Here is a 14,869-nt window from a genome sequence, read left to right as displayed (position 1 = left end):
TTTGTTTGTCTGTGCCCTGCCCCCAGAGGTGGAGCCTACAGAGGCAGGCAGGCCTCCTTGAGCTGTGGTGGGCTCCACCCAGTTCGAGCTTCCCGGCTGCTTTGTTTACCTAAGCAAGCCCTGGCAATGGCGGGCACCCCTCCCCCAGCCTCATTGCTGCCTTGCAGTTTGATCTCAGACTGCTGTGCTAGCAATGAGCAAGACTCCATGGGCGTAGGACCCTCCGAGCCATGTGCGGGATATAATCTCCTGGTGCGCTGTTTTTTAAGCCCGTTGGAAAAGCGCAGTATTCAGGTGGGAGTGACCCGATTTTCCAGGTGCCGTCTGTCATCCCTTTCTTTGACTAGGAAAGGGAACTCCCTGACCCCTTGCACTTCCCGAGTGAGGCAATGCCTTGCCCTGCTTCGGCTCGCACACAGTGCGCTGCACCCACTGACCTGTGCCCACTGTCTGGCACTCCCTAGTGAGATGAACCCGGTACCTCAGATGGAAATGCAGAAATCACCCGTCTTCTGCGTCGCTCAGGCTGGGAGCTGTAGACCGGAGCTGTTCCTGTTTGGCCATCTTGGCTGCTTCCCCCCAATTTTTTAAATTTTTTGTAGAGATGGAGTTTCACCACATTGGCCAGGCTGGTCTCAAACTCCTGACCTCATGTTATCTGCTTGCCTCAGCCTCCCAAAGTGCTGTGATTACAGGTGTAAGCCACCATTTTTAAATTATGGTTAAGAGGTTTAAAAATATTCCTAGACATAATAGCAGAGATTTATAACAAATAAGAGCACTAGTGTTGATAGTTGTAAAACTTTATTAATGAGTGAATCACCTGTTAGTGTTATAAAGTTTATTCTGCTAGTTTGTTTCCTGATAGATGTTAAAAATATTGGCCATGCATGGTGGCTCATGCTTGTAACCCCAGCACTTTGGGACACCAAGATGTGTGGGCCATTTGAGCCCAGGAGTTTGAGACCAGCTTGGGCAACATGGTGAAACACCATCTCTCCATCTCTACAAATAATACAAAAAAAAAAAAAAATTAGCCCAGCATGGTGGTATGCACCTGTGGTTTCAGCTACTTGGGAGGCTGAGGAGGGAGAGTCACTTGAATCTGGGAAGTCAAGGCTGCAGTAAGCTGAGATCCTGCCACTGCACTCCAGCCTGGGTGACAAAGCAAGACACTGTCTTAAAAAAAAAAAGTAATGGTTAAAATGTTAAAACTATATAGCTAGTAAAATGTTGAAATGTTAACCTAAAGTTATGTTGAGGACTAGCAGTGGTATATGGGGTGTGCTTTGGGAAATGCTGCTGTAACCTATAACATCAGGACCATGAGTCACCTAAATAAACCCACCATCTTCACATCATCTCACCATTCATATTGTGCCAATAGAAGACATAAACTGGGCCGGGCATGATGGCTCACACCTGTAATCCCAGCACTTTGGTAGGCCGAGGGGGGCGGATCACGAGGTCAGGATTTCGAGACCAGCCTGACCAACATGGTGAAACCCCGTCTCTACTAAAAATACAAAAATTAGCCGGGCATGGTGGCACGCGCCTGTAATCCTAGCTACTCTCTGGCTGAGGCAGGAGAATTGCTTGATCCCAGGAGGTGAAGGTTGCAATGAGCCGAGATCGTGCCATTGCACTCCAGCCTGGGCAACAGAGTGAGACTCTATCTCAAAAAAAAAAAAAAAAAAAAGATATAAACTGTTGGCCAGGCCAGGTGGCTCATGCCTGTAATCCCAGCATTCTGGGAGGCTGGAGCAGGTGGATCAGTTAAGCTCAAGAGTTCAAGACCAGCCTGGGCAACATGGTGAAACCCCATCTCTACAAAAATTAGCCAGGCGTGGTGGTACATACCTGTAGTCTCAGCTCCTCAGGAGGCTTAGGCAGGAGGATCACTCAAGTCCAGGAGGTTGAGGCTGCAGTGAGCTGTGATTGCACTACTGCACTCCAACTTGAGTGACAGAGTGAGGCCCTGTCTCAATAAAAATAAATAAATAAAGACAAACCGTCATGAAGAATCTGTCAGTATTCTCGATTCTTGCTTCTGAATCTAACTTTTTTAAAAATTACCAATAGTTGGAATGATTAATAAATGAAAGAGGCAAAGAAAAATTTGAATAAAACCCTCTTCCACTCTCCCCTCCACATTCATCTAACTGTGGAGCAATCAGGGTGTTAAAAGAAAATGTAACTAGAGAAAGCTGGATTCCAATCCAGGTTTTTCAGTTTAGAGCTCTTAAGTAGTTAAAGGGTATGAAAATAATTATATCTGTCTGGAAGGACTCTGTGAGTTTTTTTTTTGTTTTTTGTTTTGTTTTGTTTTGTTTTGTTTTTTTGTGGTGGTGTCTTGCTCTGTCGCCCAGGCTGGAGTGCACTGGTGCGATCTTGGCTCACTGCAAGCTCCTCCTCCCAGGTTTACGCCATTCTCCTGCCTCAGCCTCCCGAGTAGCTGGGAGTACAGGAGCCCGCTACCACGCCCGGCTAATTTTTTGTATTTTTAGTTGAGATGGGTTTTCACCGTGTTAGCCAGGATGGTCTTGATCTCCTGACCTCATGATCCACCCGCCTCGGCCTCCCAAAGTGCTGGGATTACAGGCATGAGCCATCGCGCCCGGCCAAGGTTTTAAGATATCAAATGTAGCATGCCTGGCATAGGGCCTGGTGCATAATAGATATTCAAAATACTACAGGTAGTTTTATTTTTATTTTAGAGTCAGGGTCTCTCTCTGCCACCCAGGTTGAAGTCCAATGACCTGATGATCACAGTTCACTGTAACCTCAGACTCCTGGGCTTAACCAATCCTCCCACCTCAGCCTCTTGAGTAGCTAGGACTACAGGTATGTTCCACCACGCCCAGTTAATTTTTATTTTATTATTTTTTCTTTTTTTGTAGAGATGAGATCTTGCCATGTTGTCCCAGGGTGGTCTCAAACTCCTGGCCTCAAGCAATCCTCCTGCCTTGGCCTCCCAAAGTGCTGGGATTACAGGTAGTTTTAATTCTTTTTTTTGTTATACTGGTTGAGCTAAGAATATCCCCCCATATACTTTGTGTGCTACTGTAGAAACTAAGTTACATTGTAAAATATTTTCCAAATTGCCTCTTTATTAAATATGAACAACATTTTCTTTGAAAATTCCAAAGGCATCAACAAATCTAAGGAGGATGAAGAATGGAAAAATTTAAATATTTCTAAAATATAGTACTTTTGTCACAGTCAGAATGGTTTAATAATGTGTTCAAAATGTTGGATGTTTTGAGATCTTCAGATGAAAAGCACTGCGGAAATAAGGTGTCATTACAGTTCATTTGACTATGCCTTACCAAACAAATTTTTTAAAATTATGGAATCAAAACACGTAGCTCACCCTTCCTGTCATATTATCCCTTAAAACATGCAGAAAATCTCTAACTTATTAGTGAACTTGAATAACAATGTATAAAATTATGATCCCAAAAATGAAAACACAGTATTGTATCCCTTAAATAGTGAACTGATAATTAAATAATATGTATGTATGTATTTATTTATTTATTTTTGAGACAGAGTCTAGCTCTGTCCCCCAGGCTGGAGTGCAGTGGCACAATCTCGGCTTACTGCAACCTCTGCCCCCTGGGTTCAAGCAATTTTTGTGCCTCAGCCTCCCAAGTAGCTGGGATTGCAGGCATGTGCCACCATGCCCAGCTAATTTTTAAAAATATTTTTAGTAGAGACGGGGTTTCACCATGTTGGCCAGGCTAGTCTCGAACTCCTGACCTGAAGTGATCCACCTTCCTTGCCCTCCCAAAGTGCTGGGATTATAGGCGTGAGCCACCACACCTGGCCTAAATAATATTTTACAGAGAGGAAAAGGTGAAAGTTGTTTGGACAAATTAATATATAAAGAAAAGACTTCTCAATATAGAATATGTAAAGCTAAAATGATATCTCATCTTAAATATTGTCATCACGTTCCTTATTTTCCTCTCCAAGAAAAAAGAACCAGAAGTTTATTTGTTCTGAGGATTCAGGAATGAATTTTCATATCATGTGGTTTAGTTTGATGATTTTTTTCGGAGAGACAGACTACCTGGAATGATGTGATTTTTCTCAATTCATTCCTGTTTTTCTTTCTGTGTTCATGTATTTTCATTCATCACAAATATTATGAATGAACCCACATCAAAGGACCTTGACCATAAAATGTTAAGAATACAAGAAAACCAACGAAAAACCTTAACACCATTCAAAGACCTTTGTCTCTTACAGGCACTGATGACATGTAGTAACACAAAAGAATGTGGTCACCCTTCTGGAATAGTGAGTGAGTCCAGTAAACTTGTGTTTGATTCAGGTCATGTGTTGTTTGGCTGGGCTATTCAACACTACTGTAAGCTCGGAAATGGATTTTCCAAACACATTTATTTTCTTTTAGATTGTTTACAAAATCTGAGTAATTTTGAAACTTAAAATGTATATTTCTTACTATAAAAGCAACATGTGTTCACTGTACAAAAGCTAGACAACAGGAGAAAAAACATATTTTGTATTCTGTGTTTAACATTTTTGTTTAAATCCTAATCTGTCCAAAAACATTTGCATCTTTTCCTTTCTATAAACATTATTTAACTCTTGTGAATAAGCACAATATTTTTTATTATTGGGATCATCATTTTGCATATTCTATTTAAAATTTGCTGACATAAGAAACAAGAAACAAATAAGAACATACAAATAAACAAATCCCCACCTGTAACCCTGTCATTTGGTATAATCACTATTAATTTGTTGGATGTCTATTTTTCCAGAATTTTCTCAATTTGCAAATCATTGTCAGAAGCAATAGGTCTTAAATTGATTTATTTGTAATCCAAAAATGCATTGGCTCTGTGCATTCTGAAGGTATACGTTGTTCAGTCTTCTACTCCACACACTGCTAAGAACTATTGGAAAGTCAGTCTTAATAAGTTCATAGTTGGCAGTGCACAGGGCCTTGCTGAGAACCCCTGGCTGGGCACCTGCTGCGGGTTCATCTACGTGTTTCCTCAGCTGCCTCCTTTCAACCTTGTCCACCCATTGCGGCCTCTGGTGCCACAGTGGTGTTTCCTGTTTCTGCCACAGCTCTCTCCCCTTCTTCCCTCTCCACCAGATCGCAGAGTTCACTCACCATGGTTTTACCCAGGTGGCTGCCAGGCTCTTGGGAAGCAACAGTGCATCTTGTCTTGTTCTTGCTGCCTGGCATGCCAGTGCTTCCTCCAAGAATTTGAAAGACATATTGGCTGACCTGATAGTTAAGGAGCAGGCCAGAATTAAGACTTTCAGGCAGCAACATGGCAAGAAGGTCGTGGGCCAAATCACTGCAGACATAATGTATGGCGGCATGAGAGGCATTAAGGGATTGGTGTATAAACATCAGTTCTTGATCCTGATGAGGGTATCTGTTTCCGAGGCTTCAGTATCCCTGAATACCAAAAACTGCTACCCAAGACTAAGGGTGGGGAAAACCCCTACCCAGGGGCTTATTTTGGCTGCTGGTAACTGGACAGATTCCAAGAGAGGAACAGGTATCTTGGCTTTTAAGAGAGTGGGCAAAGAGGGCAGGCAGCTCTGCCTTCCCATGTGGTCACCATGCTGGACAACTTTCCCACCAATCCACACCCATGTCTGAGCCCACTGCAGCCATGGCAGCCCTAAACAACTTTGCCCGAGCATATCCAGAGGGTGCCAGTCAAACCAAGTACTGGGAGTTGATTTATGAAGACCATGTGTATCTAATCACAAAGCTACCTTGTATTGCAGAAAAGGTCTACCAAAATCTCTGTGGAGAGGGCAGTGGTATTGGGGTCACTGACTCTAAGCTGGACTGGTCCCACTGTTTCACCAACATGTTAGGCTATACTGATGCTCAGTTCACTGAGCTCATGCACCTGTAGCTCACCATCCACAGTGACCATGAGCACAGCAATATAAGTGCTCATGCCAGCCATTTGGCAGGCAGTACCCTTTCAGACCCTTCCCTGTCCTTTGCAGCAGCCATGAATGGGCTGGCAGGTCCTCTACATGGACTGGCAAATCAGGAAGTGCTTGTCTGGCTAACACAACTACAGAAGGAAGTTGGCAAAGATGTGTCAGATGAGAAGTTACGAGACTACATTGAACTCGAGATGGGTTGTTCCAGGCTATGGCCATGCAGTACTAAAGAAGACTAAGCCACAATGTACCTGTCAGCGAGAGTTTGCTCTGAAACATCGCATAATGATCTCATGTTTAAGTTGGTTGCTCAGCTATACAAGATTGTGCCCAATATCCTCTGACAGTAGGGTAAGGCCGAGAATCCTGGGCCCAATGCAGATGCACACGGTGGGTACTATAGCATGACAGAGATACATTGCTACGCGGTCCTGTTTGGGGCATCACGGGCATTGGGTGTACTGGCACAGCTCATCTGGAGCCGAGCCCGAGGCTTCCCTCTAGAAAGACCCACGTCCATGAGCGCAGGTGGTCTGATGAAGTTTGTGGACTCTAAGTCAGGGTAAAACTGGAGACTGGGGGAAACTGACTATCAGAAAGTGAGGAAGCCTTAAAAAAATGTATATTTTTGTTTCAGGGGGCCTTTTAAAGACTTAAGATTAAATTGTATCTGAGGCACTGATAATCTGTTTGAGGTTAGAATATTAATTAAGACTTTAAAAAATGAAAAATGAGCCCTTCTTCCCTAACCAGCTCCCTTCCCCTGCCCAGTGTTAGTTGCCCATCAACTGTAGGATGACCAGAACTAATGCATGTGCTATGGGTTAGGTTTGGTCCCTGTCTATCTTTAGAGTGAGAATGTGGCTCCTCTTTCTCTGGGTCAAAGCCAGTTGCAGAGAATCTGCAGTCACTTTGGAGCTTTCGCTTCTTCTCTGCCAAACCTCAACAAGCCAGCTAACCAAGACTCTGCCGCTTCTGTTTCCATAGGAATCACGTTGGATAGTCAGTGGTACCAAGCCCCTTGGCACTCTGTCATGCACACAAACACCTCCTAGCAAGACCTTTTGATTAGCCAGACAGGCATGCTTTGGCAAATTTTTTATGATACCAAGTGACCATAAAGGCATGGCATTTGTGGTGACTGGCACCCAATGTCAGATTCTATTTCAATTTTTTAAACTATCCAATTAAAATTAAGGCTTGGGAGTGTTCTGTTTCCCATTACTTTAATATTTACCTCCTCCCAGACTTTCCACACCTACTGCATCTCAAGCTGAGGATGTTCCAGACCTCCCACTCTTGGTCCCTACTAGCGACCTCTCAACAGATCTGTGGTCCCAGTCTTTGGGTTTTATCAGTGCTTAATATGAGCTAAGGTGTTTTACTTCCACAGAACACAAGCCACTACCCTCTGACCTTCCCTTGCCCTTCTAATATGTTGTAGGGCATAGAACAGGGACTCAGGAATGACCAGCATGGTATTTTCAGAGTATTTTCATGGTATTTTCAGAGTCTGGTCCCTGGGGTATTAGCACCTCTTTTTGAACAGGGAATTGATTCAAGATTGGACATGATCTCCTCTGATTATCATGTCCTGGGGCTGAGGGGATTCAAAATGGTAAGCCTCCCTCCTCATCTGCCGCCTCAAGAAAATGCCCCCTTAATTATCAACATCCTTTTCCTGCCCCTTCCCCGAGAGCTCACAGTACAATGTTTGTTTTAGAGGCCCCATTTGCACAGGTTTTCAGCAACTTGGAATGCTCTGCTGCCTTTGAGGTGGGCTTGAGATACACTCCTGCTGTGCCCCCTTCTTCCCTCCAAACTCCTGCCTGTGTTTGTGCGGATCCTCAATCCCAGAACCATGGTGTTCAGTTGGACACACATAAACCCCTGGGTAACCATCAAGTCATGATGCAGACTTCAGGCGGTTCTGTATAAAATGCAAAATAAACATTTTTATTAACAACAACAAAAAATTCATAGTTAAGTGGAGGAATCAGACAAGCATATCACTGTTGTCATTGACACCATATGCTGTAGGGGACTGAGGAGTGGCACCTACTGAGCCTAGAGGAATCTGAGGAGCCTTCACAGGGGAAGTGATGTTAGAGTCTTGAATAAGGAATAGAGTGTTCATCATTCAGGCGAGGCAGGGGAGGCCTTTCCAAGGAATGTGCAGGGCTGGGAGAGAATGTAAAGTAGGCAGCCCTGAGTAGGTTAATATGATGTATGGTAGTGAAAAATAAATCTTGAAAGACAGAGACCCGACTGACCATGCAAAGACTTAATGTCCAGATAAGAAGCCTGGGCTTCAACTGGTAGGTCATAGGAACCTATTTAAGGAATGTATGTGTGTGGGGGTGGAGTGGGGGCGTCTATAAGAAATACACAAGTAATCTTTGGATAGTGCCTTCGGTTTAGTTTCTGAAGACATAGCCCAAAATGAGGATTGAATGAGCAAAAAAGGCTGAGTGTAGTTGTGGACACAACGGGACACGTGCTTCTGTCTCACCCATGAGGAAGCTCTGGAGCACAAATTGCACCACAGGGTTAATACCATTCCAAGGCATGGGGTTACCCTTTAACCCCTGGGTCGATTAGTCCTTGTCCCAGGGTTTGGTGGGAAAGCAAAGAGGTAGAGCTTCCTGTGCTAGCATTGGCCAAGAGCAATTCTCAGGAGAAAGGGGCATCCATCAGTACTCACAGTTCCCATCACAGCATGAGTGCAGAAGCAGGTAAAGAGGAACTGAGCAGAGCACCAGTGATGCATCCATTGCAGAGAGCTTTAACTAAACAGCACAAGTGTATTCTCGATGAACATTTCTGGCTCTTCCTCTGAAAGTTTGAAACTCTGGTACGTCTACATCTATCAGATGAGGAGAGTCTTGTGGTGTTGACAACCAACTAATCATCCCACATTGACAGAGTGAGTCTTCCCTCTCTGAGGTAGTGTGCTCTTCTGGGTCATAAGGGAGAATTTTCTATCTACAGGGAGTAACTTAGGGTTGGGGAAATCATATTTCAATGTATAAAAACATTAAGTAACAGTAGAAAAGTTAAAGATTTCCATGAGGCAGCAGTACAGTGGCTCTCAAAGAAATAGAAGGCAATTGTCACATGAATGGCTGTGACTTCATTTGGACTAGAGTCACTTCTTTGCTCTTTTGAAACACTTTCTCTCTGACACTTTCAAGATACTTGAGAAGTGACATCAGCTTCACTGCCATTAGCTTACCTGAAGTGTATACACAACATGGGCATGGAAGCAATGCTGCCTGCCTCTCAATGTGATATGTGCATTCATTCAGTCAGTCAGTCAGTCAGTCAGTCAGTCAGTCAGTCGTTCAACAAATACTATGTGGTATGCAGTGCCTCGGGTGAGAGAAATATCACAAAGAACAGTGCAATATCCCTGAGGTTGGGAAGCTTACATTTTAGATTTGGAGAGGCATACAGGCTATATATAAGTAATTAAGTAAGAATGAATGTCAGCTTGTGATAGGTATAAGGTAAAAAATAAAACAGGTGAGCTGGGCATGTGAGTGAGTGGTTCATGCCTGTGATCCCAGCACTTTCGGAGGCTGAGGTGGGAGGATTGCCTGAGCTCAGGAGTTTGAGATCAGCCTGGGCAACATAGTGAGACCCTGCCTCAACAACAACAACAAACCTAGCCAGGTGTGGTGGCACATGCCTATAGTCCCAGCTACTTGGGAAGCTGAGGTGGGAGGATTGTTTGAGCCCAGGAGTTTGAGACTGCAGCGAGCCATGATCACACCACTGTACTCCAGCCTGGGTGAGAGTGAGACCCTGTCATAAATAAATAAATAAATAAATAAATAAATAAAGCAGGATAAAGTGGGTAGAAAGCACCAGTGTCAAGGGGTTGATGTTGATTTCTATTTTATTTAGAATAATCTGAGAAGGCCTCACTTATAATTTGGCTTGAAGAAAACACGAGAGCAAGTCATGCAATGTTCAAGTAAGAGTGCAGCAGTCAGAAGAAAAAGCTATGCAAGGGCCCTAAGGTTGAAAGTGTTCTTAGTGTCTTTGAGAAACATCAAGGAATGTGCAAAAGGCAGAATGATAGAAGATGAGATCAGAGAGGTGAGGGGTGGGGAGGGGTGTCACATGTGTCCCTGGAGGTCATTGTAGGGCTTTTGCCTTTCATTCTGAATGAGGTAGGAAGCCTTTGTAGTGTCTTGAACAGAGACGTGATATGATCTGGTTTATGATTTAAAAGGCCTAGTTGGGTGCATTCAGGACTGGCTACAGTTTGAAGGACCTGGTGAGAAATGAAAGTGTGAGGCTATTTGTTCAAAAATTATCAAGAATTTCAAGATGGCAACAGCACAGCATTAAACCGAGCACTGGGTCTTTGTGAGTGAGGGACTCTGTGTGACTGCACGGGTCACATGCCCATGATGTTGGCCCTGGATGCATTGAGTATAGGCTGCCAGGAGTGAAGGGCAGAGGCAGTGAGACCTATAAAAAGTCAATGCAAATATCCAGTGGTGGGTGAAAGTATAGACATAGCAGCGGAAGTGGTGAGGAGGAGGCACACACTGTGGTGGTTGTTTTTATATATTTTTTGAAGGTAGAGCTGATGGCATTTGCTAATGGGTTGGTTGAAATTTATTGAGGTAGAAAAGAGGAGGAGCAGGCCTTTAGTGTAAATCAGAAGTTCATGGTTGGACTTTAATAAATGTGAAGTCATTTGAAAGCAAGTGGGAGGATGACATTTAAACAGTTGGATGTATGATTCTGGAATTGAGGAAGGAGATCCAGATTGTAGATCCAAATTTGGGAGTCTCATCTCCATAAAGAAAGCATTTAAGATCACAAAAGCAGATAAGATGGGACAGATAGGAGAAAAATGGGGAAAGAAGAAAAGAGAAGGTAGGGAACAGATATATAAAGAGAAGAACAAAGTTAGAGTATAAGACACTCTACTTAGAGATCAGAGACATTGGGAGGAACAAACAAAAGAGAACTAGAAATGTGAATGAGGAGAGATGATCCAGAGGCCACGTGAGAAAAATGTGTCCAGAAGAAAGTGTTAATCATGTCATGTGGCCCAGCAGTTGAGGACTGAGGATCAACCATTGAATTTAGCTTCATAAAGGTTGTATGTGTTCTTGGTAGGAACTGCTTTGGTTTAACAGTGAAAATAAAAACTTCTCTGAAGTGCAAACAATTTAGAATGAAGGGAGAGGTAATGAAAGATAAAAAACGCATACAACTCTCAAAGAGTTTTGAAGAAAGGGAAACAGACGAATGAGTGGTGACTGGAGGGAAAAATGGGGTCATGTGATCATTTTTTGTTTTGTTTTTGAAATGTGAGAAATAAAAATGTTATTATTTAGAGGGAATTATGTAGTATAGAAGGAAAATTTGATGATGGAGAAACAAAAGGGACAATTGCTAGAGTGATGTCCTGAATAATAGAGAAAGGATGGGGTACAGGGCCCAAGGGAAGTAGATGGCTTTGCATAGAAGCACAGACAGTTCTTTTATATTAATGGGGTTGTGGGGAGAGAGCAGGGTTTTGGGTCCAGATGTAGGAAGCGGGCAGATGTTATGTTGGGAGGGTATAGGAATTCTATTTGGATTAATTCTCATTTCCACTTAATTCTCATTTACAGGGGAAGTAAATTCAACAACAGAAATTGAGGATAAGGAACATGGTGTTGCAGTTCAAACCAGTTCCAGCCAAAATGGACTCTCGTCACAAACAAATAGTAATAACAATCCAAACTTGTGGCTAAATAGAGTTCTGAAGTTTTGAGAAAGAGGTAAAGATATGAAATAGTTGTCTAGGAGCAGGCAAAAAAATGGCTTAGAGAAATTACAATTGCTACTTAGCACTAAGGGGCCACTTGAGATTAGAGGTGATACATGAAGAGTGAGATTTGAACTGAGTTTTAAAGAATGTTAAGAACTTGGATGGAGAGACAAGGGAGACAACTTTAGACAAAGATGATCTGTAGACCCAAGGCCTGACATTCTCATCATTATTGTTTGCCTTAGTTTGTATATCCTCTAAAAGCCCAAGGCGAGCATTTATTTGGAAGGGGATTTCAGGGAACGCAAGTGAGGAAGTGAGTGAAAGAGAGGTGGGGTAATGAAGAAAGCCAGTAAAGGCTTTATTAAGCTGGCCACCACTGTGTTCAAATGGAGCTCGTTCTCACTGGAGATTCTCTGAGAAAGTTGAACCATGCCTCAGAATTATTCCACCAGTAGGGAGGGAGAGGCGGAGGCATTCATCCACCAGCTATCTCATACCCCTTCCATGGGTTGAGGGGTGTATCCCCAATATTTTAGTTTGTTCATGCTTGTGGCCAGCAGCTCTTGAGGCACAAGAGAAAGCCTGCAGAAAGAAAGCTTCAGCATGGGAAAAACTGTCTTGATTGCTCTGTCACTTCACCAAAGCAATTTCTCCCTCAATCTTCCCCAGTTCAGTAAATGGCACCACAATGTAGTCAGTAGCAGGAGCCAAAACTTAGCAGTCATTTATTCAACCTTTACATTTATTGAGTACTTATACCATGCCTAGCACTCATTCAGGTGCTGGGTGCTAGCGAGCCCTATATGCTGAACTCCTAGAACTCCTAGAACTCCTATAACATCCCAAATCAGTCCTCTTCTCTCCAAATCCTCTTTTATATCTATAATTTGCAACGAGGATGGCCATTTAAAATTGTTGCTAAAATGAGACGAAGGGGCTGAGTCTTTGTAACCCTCTTTGAGCCACTACCATGCTCCATTCACATGTCTTTTCCCCGTATGTTTTTGTCTCTGATCTTCCAGACCCCTGTCCAACTAGTCAAATCATTCACCTTGCATATGAGTTTCTGTATATTCCTGGCTTAAGCCACTTCTCCTTCTACACCCTAGGTAGATGACCAAGTGCACTGTTTAAAGCTATCCCCAGTGGGAGGATTTTTCTCCCACTTCTGTCTTTCAAGGCACTGTGGGTTGAAATGTGTCCCCTCAATGACATGTTGAAATCCTTACCCTTGGTACCTAAGAATGTGATCTTATTTGGAAATAGGGCCTTTGCAGATATAATTATTTATATGAGTTCATACTGGATAACAGTAGCCCTAATTCCAGTGTCAAAGCTTCTTATAAATAGAAATTTTAGAGACACAGACAAAGGGAAATAAGGCCATGTGGTGGAGGCAGAGATTGGAGTTATGCAGCCACAAGCCAAGGAAGGCCAAGAATTGCCAACAACTACCGGAAGCTAGAAGTGGCAAGGAAGCATTCTTCCCTAGAGCCCTTGGAGAGATCATGGCCCTGCAACATCTTAAGTTAGGACTTCCAGCTTCCAGAAATGTGAGAGAATAAATTTCTGTTGTTTTAAGCCCCTTGGCTCATGATGTTTATTATGGAAACCCTAGGGAACTAACACCCTGGCTCACCCTTGAGTGGACTCTGGTATAGCAGCAGTCCATTTTCAGCTTGCATGCACTTACGACACCTCCATCAGTGAAGCAATGCTGTTTTTCCCCTTTATTGTTGGTCATAAGGGATCACCTCCACTTATGAGGTGGCACAGGTGTGAACTGGGAAAGTGTTGTTAATGCAATAGTGGTAAATGATGTGGAAATCTGGGCAGTACACTGGTACAGTGTATTTTTTAATGCCCTCTGGCCCTGCTCACAACTGATTATAACTGATCCTATTCTCACCCCACAGTGAACTGCAGCTGTGCCACCTTATCTCATGATGTGACGAATCTGACAGGATGCACCTCATGATGGTCAGCTCTCACCCACGGTCACTTGATGTCCTATGGTCGGAAGCCTTTTCACTACCAGGGTTCAGTAGCCCTAGTAAACCAGGAAACACCAACATGTTTCTCAAATGGTGTATACTTGTTTGCTGCAGATGGCATGGTCTTGCTGCAAACTGTAGGAGCTCTATGTTATGATTCTTCTACCGTGGCTTCCCTAAACTCCACATATTATCTTTTCACAGCACAGATACCTTTAGTAACCTAGACTCTGCTGGATCATATGGCCCAAGACGCCAGTCTGATTGCACAGCAGTCTGGACCTGCTGCAGATGCTTTCCCACTGTAAGTCACACTCAAAGCTGGGAGCCTTCCTCTTTGCCTGGTGAATGGGTTAGAGCTATATTTCCAACTGTGGAAAATGCTGCTCCAGAACCCAGAGACACCTAGCAAGCTCTCTGCTTCCTTCCTAGTGCTGGAAGTGGTGAGATGCAGTAATGTGTCCTTTGCTTTTAAATGGATGTTCTGGTGCACCTCAAACTTTACTCCTTAGATTCTTCCTCCTCAGACTTGGCCCCTAAAATCTTTACTGTTGTGGTTGGGTCATTATGGCAGATATTTGCTGTGATCCTACTTAATAGGGACCCAACTTATCTTTCAATCAATAGGCTTCAGGTCTAAGAATTAGATCAGATCTGGAAACAAGAGAAAGGATTGTGAGTTTTTGTTGGAGTGACTGACCCCATTTTTCTGCTAATGCACTCTTGATCATCTTTGATTATATATATATATGTCAATAATTATATATAGCAATGTCTTGTTGGTTGCTCATTTATCCTGCACCTTTAAATACCATGTTTTTTATGGCATCTCCATAGAGCCCTGCAAATCAGGCCTCTTGGCTGTCCTTCCAACTTTGCTATTCATTTCAACAACTATTCCCACCTTGCTCCTGTCATTGAAATGCTACCATCTGGACCCTGTTATTTCATGATTATATCATCTCCATTGACACTCAGGGCCCGGTTTTCTAATAGCATCTCTTGCCTTTAGCCATGACTCAAGGAGAAGAACCATAACTGAGCTTTTCAATGATGCTGATGCCCTTCTCACCAGCACATTTCTCATTTCTTTGGTAAATGGAGTGTTCTCTGGGTCCTCCCATAGAACAGAGTT

At 43.3% G+C, this 14,869-nt stretch overlaps 2 long non-coding RNA genes and 1 pseudogene across 2 annotated transcripts in view; 2 read left to right on the top strand and 1 right to left on the bottom strand.

The window, feature by feature from the left end:
- The window catches only part of LOC101057909 (uncharacterized), a 169,622-nt gene that overhangs the window by 87,048 nt on the left and 67,705 nt on the right, over nt 1-14,869 (top strand). The window contains exon 5 of the long non-coding RNA XR_010155287.1: nt 2,901-2,994. This is a non-coding gene — a long non-coding RNA (uncharacterized LOC101057909). The remainder of the gene's footprint in view (nt 1-2,900; nt 2,995-14,869) is intronic.
- The window catches only part of LOC134809463 (uncharacterized), an 88,104-nt gene continuing 77,623 nt past the window's right edge, over nt 4,389-14,869 (bottom strand). Inside the window, exon 4 of the long non-coding RNA XR_010155289.1 lies at nt 4,389-7,885. This is a non-coding gene — a long non-coding RNA (uncharacterized LOC134809463). The remainder of the gene's footprint in view (nt 7,886-14,869) is intronic.
- On the top strand, nt 5,354-13,321 carry LOC129143636 (citrate synthase, mitochondrial-like; annotated as a pseudogene).

This window comes from Pan troglodytes, chromosome 2 (genome assembly GCF_028858775.2).
Source record: "Pan troglodytes isolate AG18354 chromosome 2, NHGRI_mPanTro3-v2.0_pri, whole genome shotgun sequence".
In the NCBI taxonomy this organism is placed as follows: domain Eukaryota; kingdom Metazoa; phylum Chordata; class Mammalia; order Primates; family Hominidae; genus Pan; species Pan troglodytes.
Note: the sequence above shows the minus strand (reverse complement) of the source record. Positions and strands in the feature narration are given on the sequence as shown.